The sequence below is a fragment of the Anarrhichthys ocellatus genome, unplaced genomic scaffold (assembly GCF_004355925.1).
Source record: "Anarrhichthys ocellatus isolate YVR2014 unplaced genomic scaffold, GSC_Weel_1.0 scaffold17, whole genome shotgun sequence".
Taxonomy (NCBI): domain Eukaryota; kingdom Metazoa; phylum Chordata; class Actinopteri; order Perciformes; family Anarhichadidae; genus Anarrhichthys; species Anarrhichthys ocellatus.
In genome coordinates this window covers 1152426-1163552 of record NW_022280047.1, presented here as the reverse complement: position 1 = coordinate 1163552, position 11127 = coordinate 1152426, and positions in this window count along the sequence as shown.

Below are 11127 nucleotides of genomic sequence, written 5' to 3'. Positions count from 1 at the left end.
GGGGCGGGACTTCGCCTCTATACTGTTCTTCTGTCCCCAATTAATTGACCTGCAGAGTGGTTGAGTTGTGATGTATCCCTAAGCAACCGATAAAACATATGTATCAACAATGAGCCACTTTGTCATTTCCTGCTGTCTTAGACCTGTAGCTGACCAAAGTCCCCCGACACCTATTTTCCTCTAAGAAATGTTTTGTGCACACACACAAAAAAAACAAAAAAAACAAAAAAAAAAATCATACAGTTATATTAAAGAGCTGCAGAAATGTCATACTTTGCTGGAGGGAGTGGATGGGATCCTTCCATCTCTCAAACAGCCTTGCACCACACAGACCGTACAGTGCAGACATCAGCCTGGAGGTGAAACAATGATGACAAGATTATTAAATGTGATAACGCTCACAGATGTTGTGCTCCCTGTGTGTGCTAAATGAGAGAGAGCCGAGGTAAGATGATAATGATGACCCCGGCGAATGCCCAGCCAGTAAACGCCTATTTATACGGCACATTAATGCATGTACAATGTCACATTTGAGCACTTTGAGGATTAATGTCTATGAATGATGATCAGAAATAATTCCATCAGCTTGTTAATAAATCATTTACTTCCCTGTATCTGGGCTCAATTGGTGGGGGGGAATTCATAAAATGAGAGTGGGGTGGAGGTGGGGGTGTAATAGTAGAGTAGTACATGTAGGTTGCTGTGGCAACGCTAATGACACCCACCCCCTCTGTCTGGTGGCTGGTCCTTTCCTCAAGTCACTATACAATTGCAGCTGCCGTAGAGGTTGGTAGTGCAAACCCCTTGTGAGAAATGAAAGCTGTCATTTAACCTGTTGTGTTGGTGTGGCGGTGTTTGGCGTTTCAAGAGGAAAATGAATGCTTTGTTTTTGTTTATTCTCTCACAGTTAATATTTGTGATCTTGAGCGAGTCACTGCCAAACGCTTCAAAAATGAAAGTGCAGAGACTGTGATGTATTTGATTTAATCAGGATGGAAAAAAACTATTACATCATCAACAAAAGCACTAAAGGCCTTTTCGTGGAACATGTTCTCATTATCTGATCGAAGAGCGTGGACAGCTATAAAATAAATTCATTAGCGTGCTAAAACAAGCCAAAACAAAGTTCACAGAGTCGGCAAAATTCAGCGAGCAGATGCTGAAGTTTCGAATAAGAAACAAAGGGGGATAATCTTTTGAGGAACAATTCAAATTAATAAGGAATTATCATTCAAATTAAGTGTATCTTCAAACTGGGGTCCAATCATAGCAGCTATTTTCCGATGATGAAACAATGAATAAAGACATTAGCCATTTCCTGTGATCATGTGATCAATTGGCAGGCACAGTGACGCTCAGCTCATGTCCCTCTGACTGGGATGTGATGACTGAGGAGCCCCGGCTGTTGGTGTGAAGAGAGGCTTAGACCCATAGGCTGATTACTGATCACCACAGTACTGCTGAGTATGCTAAAGCACAGAGAGCTCAAGGTGGGCTGGGTCACTATGATTAAGGGAGAGAGGAGGGTGGGTGTTGTGGATTGGAGAGCAAAAGAAGGGGATGGGGCCACTGAGACCCCCCCAGAACTGCTGAGGTGCACCGAGTAAAGCCAGTACAGGCAAAATGAGCTCCCTCATCTCTTCTTTGCATCCTGCTGGCCTACATACCCATACATATATATATTTTTTTTAGGGGGAACATTACCAGGAAATGACATGAATATTATATAACTGCTATGTTTGGAGCAGTGCTTGGAAGTTCTTGCAGGTGCACAGTTAAAAGTGTCAGTCGCAGATACAGAGCTTGACCCCATTTCCAAACCTTGGAAGAAAAGGACCGAAGACACAACCTGGAGCAAAATCCCCGCCGGTAGGTTTGGGTCACGGAGTCTAGTCTTGAGGGGAAGAGGTTCAACAGACTCATGAAGAAAAATGCAAAAAGGAAATGTGCTTTGGTAGAAGAAAACACTAAAAATGCTGAGTTTACCTTTAATCCAATATGTGTGTGTGCGCGTAAAGGCCCAGAGTGACGACTATTAAATCAATTTGTGTGCATGTGTGTGTGTTTTCATCTGTCCCCTTGAGGTACTTCATGATTTTATTGCCCGTCCACTTATTGCCAAGGTGTAACTGTCCAATGGCTGAGGATGAGACCATAATGAAGTTGCCTTTTTATTGTTTCAACAGTCAAAGTCAAGAGGCCACTTCCCAGCTGGAGGACACAGATTTTTATGTGTGTGCGTGTGCGTGTGTGTGTGGGCAGTACTTTTATATACCGGTATATTTGTGAGTAGAGGCTTGCAGGCATTCATTTGACTTAAAAGGACTACATTAGTGCATGTTTTTTGTTAGTTTAAAGGTGCTCAATAAGAGATTGGGAGCATTTCTATTGCCTCTCAACGTCTCTCAGTATATCAACGGCTCGCAGCTGACGGTGCTTACAGCACTAAAAGTACTAATAGTGCAAAAACAGCAAAAGTGCTGGCAGAGCTAACAGTGTTTAACGGAGGGGCGAACCGGATGGTGGATGCTACGCTTCCGGGATGACGGCGGCGGTCGGGACGTCATCAGTTATCAGCTGTGAACGCCTTATGAGGGCAATGCTGAGCAGCGGCCGTGAGCTAGCCAGTGGGTCACGCTCACGAACACGTACCAAAAGCACCCACAGCCAGCCCGGTGATGTTAACAAAGAACTGAATGAACTGTGCGCTGAAAAGGTTCGTTTTTTTATTTTTTTCTTCTGTTCCCCATTGGCTTCCATTCGTTTTTTGTTCAGTATTTTCTCTGTAATAATCACAGAGAATGCCAAATCTTTTAATCTGTCGAAAGCTATATTACGGTCAATTGCACCCTAATGACAAAATACATATTTCCTCAGTGGTATCTAGACGTGCAGATAGTTTTGGTCATATTTGTTACTGAGATTGTTGCCTCCATTCCCAAAATAATGGAGGTAAATAAATGCAGCAACAGTTTTGGATGAGACTTTTTCTTTGGTGTTGTGGCATGTTTCTGTTTGCGGTGAGGTCTTAGCACTACCTCGCTCAATATATGTTTTTTTATGGAATTTTTTCAATGCTGCGAGCATCACAAAATAAATTCCATTTACCTCTATTGCACTGGGATGGAGGCCAAACAAATAAACAAACCACGGACAGATATGTTTACAATAAAATAAAAATGATCTGCATGGCTAGATACAGAAATGAAGTGAATTGAGTATTTGGGTGCAGATTCGATTTGTAACATTGAAAAAGGTTATGAAGAGTTGATATTGATGAAAACCAGAAGCTGCTTGGAAAAACAACAGCGTAGTTTGCAGAGTTTTTAGATGTGAATTTTCCTAAATAGGCCAAAACATGCTAAACTTGCAAAGTGCTGAGCGGCCATTCAAAGAGACCCGACCTGACGCCACATGAAGAAATGTCACAGTGGAGGGTCTTGTGACCTGACAGCCTCACTGCCACGCTAAATCCATGATCATTAAGGCTGTAGCTATGTAATGTTAATTACATACATAACATTTTCAAAGCGCCACACCGAGTCACACAAAGGAGAGGCTGAAATGTTTGCTCTAATCGATGGCACGGGGCCCTCCTTATGACTCATTGTACCAGCGCTTTCCTAGATGTGGATCATCCACGCTTCGTTTGTGCGCATCTAGAGAAAATTGATATTGGTGCAGAGGCACATATTAACACTAAATAGATGAGCTGCTCGTCTTCGATCACGTGAAATGTGGAATCCACTCCTGTGTTGCAAGCCACAGCATATTTACCCTCCTGCCTGCCTGCCGTGCGCACGCACGTACACACGCACATACACACACGCACACACTAACAGTATGGCTGCCAGGCAGGGTGGAATTACCAGAGATGTGCTTCAACTTGCCCAACGATATTCACCAGAAACCATGGCAACCCAGGTATAGCGAGGGCGTGTGTGTGTGTGCAGTGTGTATTTACTTGCCTTTAAGGATCTCCAGTGCCCATCAGCCTCACACAGGCTTGGCTGACTGCACCGAACCCTCTCGCTGGAGCCACTCCACATCTTTCAGGAGCTGAATGGGGTCAAGCCTGCATGGCAACAATCTCTTCCTCCTTTGTGGCTCTCTGGGATCCTTAAAAAGAAACCAGGAGGGCATAAAACCCATTCACTGACTTACCCACTCACTTGGACACACACACTCACACACACACACGCACACATACACGGACATGTACAGCTGCAGAATGTGGTGGTCTTGTGGGAATAGAAGGGTAAGTGCAATGCAACCTCAAACTGACCCTTGGTTGAATGAAGGTGCATGCATTTGTGCACACACACACACACACACACACACACTGAACTTAAGAAGGACTAAGCCTAACCCAGGTTTCAAATGGCAATCCAGCATCGCCATTCAACTCCATCTATCTTCAACCCTTTTGAATAAGTATCTGGTATATTTTGATACTGTGCACAGTGGACATGGATTCCTGAGCGAGGCTGGCTTTCGGGTGAGGACAGCTAAGGGTCAGTTTACACATCTCTCCCTCTCTCTCTTTTTTCCTCCCTCTCCTCAATTATTCATACACCATAACATCCTCTCTTGCACCCAGCCAATCGCCATAGGCCGGGAATGAGGAGAGGAGGCTGGGGGGGGGGGGGAACTTGGGAGCCGAGAAAGAGCTGATGAATCCGTGGGCTCTGCGAGAAGCTGCCACTCACTCATTCGCCGCGGGCCCCATTAGCCTCCTGAAAGGTATCAGACACGGAAGTATCTGATTGCACAGAGCTGTAGATGGTACACACACACACACCCATGTACACTTGTACACTTGTGACATACAGCAGCCTCAACCGCCCCCCCCCCCTCTCTTTAATGCACACACAAGCATACTCAAAGAAGCCTTCACTGAACAATAGCGCTACAATTGCAATGTAAGCATGAGCATTGTGTCTTGAATACAGGGTCAGGCACAGCTCTTTTGGATATTAGACCCACTCCAGGTGCCTCAAATCTGAAACCGATCCCATTCAACCATGGATGCGGGCTCATTTCTGCGGTGTCAATATGACGTTATTCTATAAGGGCTCACTGCTATTTATGGAATTGATGTAACTGTACTTAAAGCAGGCTAACTGTGGCATAACATGTGCGAGTGAGTGCAAAGGTTACTGAGCGGGAAAAAAGATTAGGACTCTTGTCTGGATGAAAAATAATAAAGTGAGAGAGAAGGACCCGAAGCAGTAAAGCGCAGTTCAGCTTGTGGATTGGCTTAATACAGATTGGTAAATGGGGAAACGTTAGCTAGGTTTGCTAAGTCTGTGTCAGTTGTGTCAGTTGTGTCTGCGTTAAGAAACCAAATGGAATTTCTATGTAGCAGAAAGCAGAAAAAGGGTTTGCAGTGATAAAAACGTTTTTTTTTAAACATTCGCAAACTTCAAGACATCTTTTCATGCAAAAAGCTACATATACACTGTATATATATATATTTATACACTGTTTTATATACGGAGTGAGCTCAAGTGCAGATCTCCACCGGGTGTGTCTGCAAAGACCACTGCTGTAATGTTTGATTGAATAAATGCAAACCACAATCGGCTCCGTGCAGCTAAATGTGCGTCATGTTGACTTTTTAACGCTACCTCTGAACAGAAACTGTCAGGTCTGCTGTGTGTTTTGTTCTGTTAGCCTTTAGCTCTGTTAGCTGTATTAGCCCCGTTAAGTGTTAGCTCTGTTAGCCAAACACCCCACAGGACTCTGCTAACTAGCTAACTAGCTCCCCTCCTGCCGACATATGAAAACATATCTTGTAATCACAAGAGACAGACATCCAGAGACCGATTTGCAGGCTCTACTACGAGTCAAGCTCCAAAAACACTGAATCCTACATGTCCCATAATGCAACTTGACAGAGTATGTTATTAAAACCCTTCCCAATTGTCCACTTTTTTTAAACCCTACATCTCCTGTTTGAATGGGACACCATGACCCGTGATCCATCTTGTGCTGTCAGCTCACATTAGTTACCATATTAAATGAATCAGACTTAACCAAGATGAGAGGTTACATATTACAGTAATTGGTGTAATGAGCTACAAAGTGTTTCAGTTGGTTAACGTGTCAGTAATTATTAAAAAGCACAATTTGCATTCTGTTGTGAGGAACTGAGCAAAAAGCCTAATCACAGATGCTCTCCGGGGTGACGCTGCCACTGACCTCCTTCCCACAATGCACTCTGGTGGCTTCAGGGCAACGGGCGTAGCTCGGTGCCGCAAGGGAGCTTTCCTCCTGCGCTGTGACATGCAGCCATTACCTTTATTCTACTCCTCTCTTCTTCTCCTCTGTCTTTGAACACAAAGTAAAAGCCACAAAAGAGAGTGGAAGAGCAAGAGCAACGGAGACAATGAACAAAGGCTTTTTATTTTTCAATGAATATACTGCATTGTGGGGAAGGAGAGCAAGACAAAGAAGTTACCAAAATAGGGAAAATATGGAAAAAGAAGACAGAAGAAGGAATGAGAAAGAGAAGCAGATCAAATTCTGTCCAATTACAGCAGGAGCTGAGGCGTAAAGTGAAACGGTTAGGGGAAGGAGGAGGTATTCTTTCTAACCTAATGTAACCAGACAGAGGAGGGTCGAGGGAAGGAGAAGAGAGGAGAGGAGATTAAAACCAGTGGATGTTGAGTCAAGATAGGTGAGAAAAGGATGGTGTTGTGAAAACTGATGGAGATAAAGAGGTGTCAAAAGTAGCAGGAGACAAGAAACTAGGTTACAAAAAGGGGGATACAAAATGGGTCATTGACAACCTTCTGTTGACAACTGATTCCTAAAAGCTTTAGATGTGTTTGAGGATTTTGCAAAGTAGAAAAATAAGTGAATACGAAGAAGTATTCAAATCAACATTAGATCCAATGGCAGTAGTGACCATGTTTACAGAAGCAGGCCAACCTACAAAACTCAAACTAACACTGAAGGAAACACAAAGGGGAACTGAATCCATGCAGGACAAGAGAAAGAGGATACAAAATACATTGTAACTCATCCTGTGTGTACCTATAGGTGGAAGCCTGCAGGATAATGACTGGCAGTATACATTTACTACAGTTCTAATTACATAAAATACCTTTTCATGGGAGAATTTAAACAGCTGACAAATACAGTACATTAATATGAACCTAAATCTGCGTACAGCTGCGTACAAACACGATTTATAAAAATAAATAAAAAAGCTGATATAAAGTTATTAAAATAAAAGTTTATTATTTGCTTTTCTGTTTTAACGATTAATTAAAATAAATATTAAAAGAAAGGAAAAAATGTGTTTCTGTGATAGTGATGCTTCCATAAGCTAATTAATGCTACAAGTGTTTGGCTACATAAACATATCACTGTTTTTATCGGGCTGTAACATGACTTCTGTAAACACGCTCCATCTAATATGTAACTTGCAGGAAGTAGAGGCTGGTTTTGAAGAGGGAAACTCATCATGGAATAACTCCAAATGGACATGCAACGATGTGCCTATTATTTCAACATGTAAAGCCTGCATAACAGCTTTGTATTGGGGATCCTTTACTCCTCTGGGCCTTTAATGAGGAGCAAAAGAAGGAGAGCAGTGGAATTTCTCTGAAATTGAAACGTGTGTCTCTTCACAGGCTCACCGCTTGATCTTCTAACAAGGCCAGATCTTCCAAGGCTCCTTCCGTGCCATCATCGTTACTCCTTTTTAAATATTCAACACTGAAATGAGATGTGGGTTTTTTTTTTTTTTTCATTCTTTGTTCACATCTTTGTGCTTTGATTTTTACGTAGGGTCAGAAAGGACTGGTAATTGGAGCAGAAGGGAAGCATTAACACAGACGTAAGAGAGAGAGTAATACACCCTGCTTTTTATGTGAAATCGTATTATGAATGCACACATCTGTTTTTCCAGCCGTTTTGGTCAATGCTTTTTCTTTTCTTGTGAAACACAGCCACATAATAAATGTGCCACACTGTATTAATGCAGCAGCCAGTAATTAAATTTTTTTTAAATATTTTCCCCACAAGATTATCTGTATGATTGTGTCTGTGTGAGATGAGTGTTTCGGTGCATTAATATGCACATTGTGATCAACACTCAAAGTCAGCCTGTGAATGATTAATTAGGCAAGTTGTATTTTACCCACCACCAAAGGGAATTATAATCAAAATACAACCACGCGCACACACGCACGCACGCACGAGGGAAAGAAATAAACAAATTAGTACAAAGGGGAGGAGATTAGAGACTAAATGAGTTTACCCATTTGCCATGACGCTGATTACTCTGAGACCTTCCCCCTCACTGTTTATGACCTGTTGTGCTGTATGTCTCGTTGTAGAGGGTGAATGAATGAGATACAGTGGATTGCCCCATATTTAAAGGACAGTTTGTGCTGTGGAGGGGTTTCACGTTTGCCATAAAATGTGCCTTCAATATTAGACTACTGTTAATTAAATGAAGTACGGCTGCAATTTACGATTGTTTTCATTTGCAAGTAATGTGTTGATTTCTCTTTGTATTAATTGGCTTGTTGATTAATATGTAAAGCAGAGAAAAGCACATTTGACAAGCTTGAAACATAGAATGTTTGGTAAATGACTTATATGACTATATATTATCCGCCAGGAGGATCATGCGATCGGTCGTGCATGTGTGTCTGTGAGTGATTGTCCACCTCTCTATCTGTCCACGACTATCTCGCATTCTGCTGCAGCACACTGCATTAGATTTTGAGTGGCCCATTATGACTGCATGCTCAAGGACCTACTCTGCGACCAGAGACACATTGGAGGGGAAAACAGTTTGCTCACTTTTATTGTTTTGGATGATGTGTTGGCTAACAGCTAAACACTAAGCGGAAGCACCAATACACACACTGCTGAGTCAACGTATCCTCAAACAATGGTTCGTTTGATATCTTGCAACTACTAATTTTTTTTGTTTTTTCTATGAAAGCCAATATACACGTGTCAATTTCTGTTCGTTTTTTCAAAATAAACTTCTGTCTTCACAAAAAACTCGGTTAGGTTCAGGCAATCAACCAATGATGGGTTGTAGTCATTCATTCACATAATACAGCAGTGGTTGTTGCAGACGCACCTGGCGGAAATCTTCACTCTGTGCACCTCTCTAGTTGATTAACCAATCAATTGAGTTCTATTCAAGGTCTATTTAAGCTCTGCTGGGGCTTTTGATCATATACACACTTTCTTTATCAGCAGCTAATGATGAGTCTGCCCAGTTGACAAAGCGTTTCCTCTCTTTATACATTATTTTTTTCTGAGTACTTTAGTATTTTAAAGAGTTTCCTCAACTGCTGCTGCAACTCAACTTTTAAGCCAACGTGGACAAGAAGATCTGAGGTGTTTAGGGGGCAAAATAAGATACATTTTGAACGTCTATTATGTCAACAACATCGGGGCAAGTTCAGCTGGGAAGGTTGTGACTGTGTCCAAAAGCATCCCCTACTCACTGTATAGTACACTACATTTACTGTCTGCCATTGTATTTGAGTGTCTGAACTCTGCTCTCTACAGTGCTCTCAAAAACAAACAAAAACTTGTGTCTATGGCACGTTCATTACTTTTTGCTCACAATCCCAACATGCAAGTGTCCAAAATCTCTATTTACTAAACAACTTAGCGCCTGTTGTTGCTATAGATTTCAAAATGGCATTAAGACTTCATAGACATAAGTTGGTATCAAAGAAGAAATCATTTTTCAGGTGCTCAGAGTATCAAGTCTTCTTACTTACTTCCTTGGATCCGGTCAAAACTATTTTACAGCCGACACGAAAAGTTTACTGAAAGCCACTCTGATTTCTCTTCATGGCATCACCTAACAAAATAATTTAATAAAATATATATTTTCTTAAATCCACAACAAAAACCAAAAGCAGAAACTAACCACGAAGCCGGTCAGCCAGTCTCTAATTCTTATTTAGCTCTTAAAATGTGATAATGATGATAATGAGTATAATTACTGAAATGGACGTCTTGGAGCAAAAAAAGGATCTGTGCATTTTTGTGTGTGTGTGTGTGTGTGTGTGTGTGTGTGTGTGTGTGTGTGCGCTCCAGTGTGCCACAGCTTACAGTACTACTCTGCAAATGAACTGGCATTAGCATGCTCTGAAAGGAGCAGGGCCGGGGTTGAAGGGAGCAGGTGAAAATCTCACTTTGAATCATTTCCCCTCCCGGTCCCTGCCATTGTTCCCGTTTCTCACACATGGCAGAGGCAGAGAGAAAGGATCCTATTATTCCGGCCCAAGCCTGTTCTCCTCGTTTATCGTTTAAAGAGGGGGAAAGAGAAGGGGGAATATTCTGATGGAAAGCAGGGCCTCTGTGGCAGCCCTCGCAGTTGTGTGCCAGCTGAAAAGACTCCGCAGGCCGAAAGCTGCGGCGGTGCCCACCACCTGCTGAGCCCTTTCTCCTTCATCTTTCCCTTCTCCCTCTGCTCTCTTTCTCTGCCTTTCACCACCAAGCGCTTGGTGACTCAGCGGTCCAGGTTCAATTCAGGCTGAGGCCTCATGAAATAAAGAAGGAGAAGAAAAAGAAGGTTACAAAATGAGAGAGAAAAGATTAATTTCTTGAGTGGGAGAGAGGAAAGGGGTGAAAGAAGACAGATACATAGGTGCTGTATTTTGTGTTGCACTGAAAGGAGAGGTCTAAGCTGCAGCTGGCTCTGGATTCTCAAGTGATTTTCATGGGTGTTGAAGAAGGACGAGCTTTACCCAACCCACCAACAATTTCCAGAGGGGCGAGAATCACAAGCTACAACTTCTGGTTTGTACATGTATCGCCCAAGCTCCTCGACCGGTGCCTACTTTGGCCTTGTCTTTGCCTTGCCGTACCTGCAACACAGGCCTTGGACATCTTCCCCGCGCTCCCTTAAACAGACCCACTGAATTTAAGATTAGGTATCGATGCTGAGTGTACTCAGCCCCTGTCAATACTGATGGGTTATTGATGAAGAAGTGAGTGAATCCCTGCACCGCATTGTCATGAGACCAGCACTGTCAGGGTAACATCTGTGCGTGATGAAATAATGAGACAGGGGCTAGAGCAAGGTGTTGTCATATATATATATATATATATATATATATATATATATATATA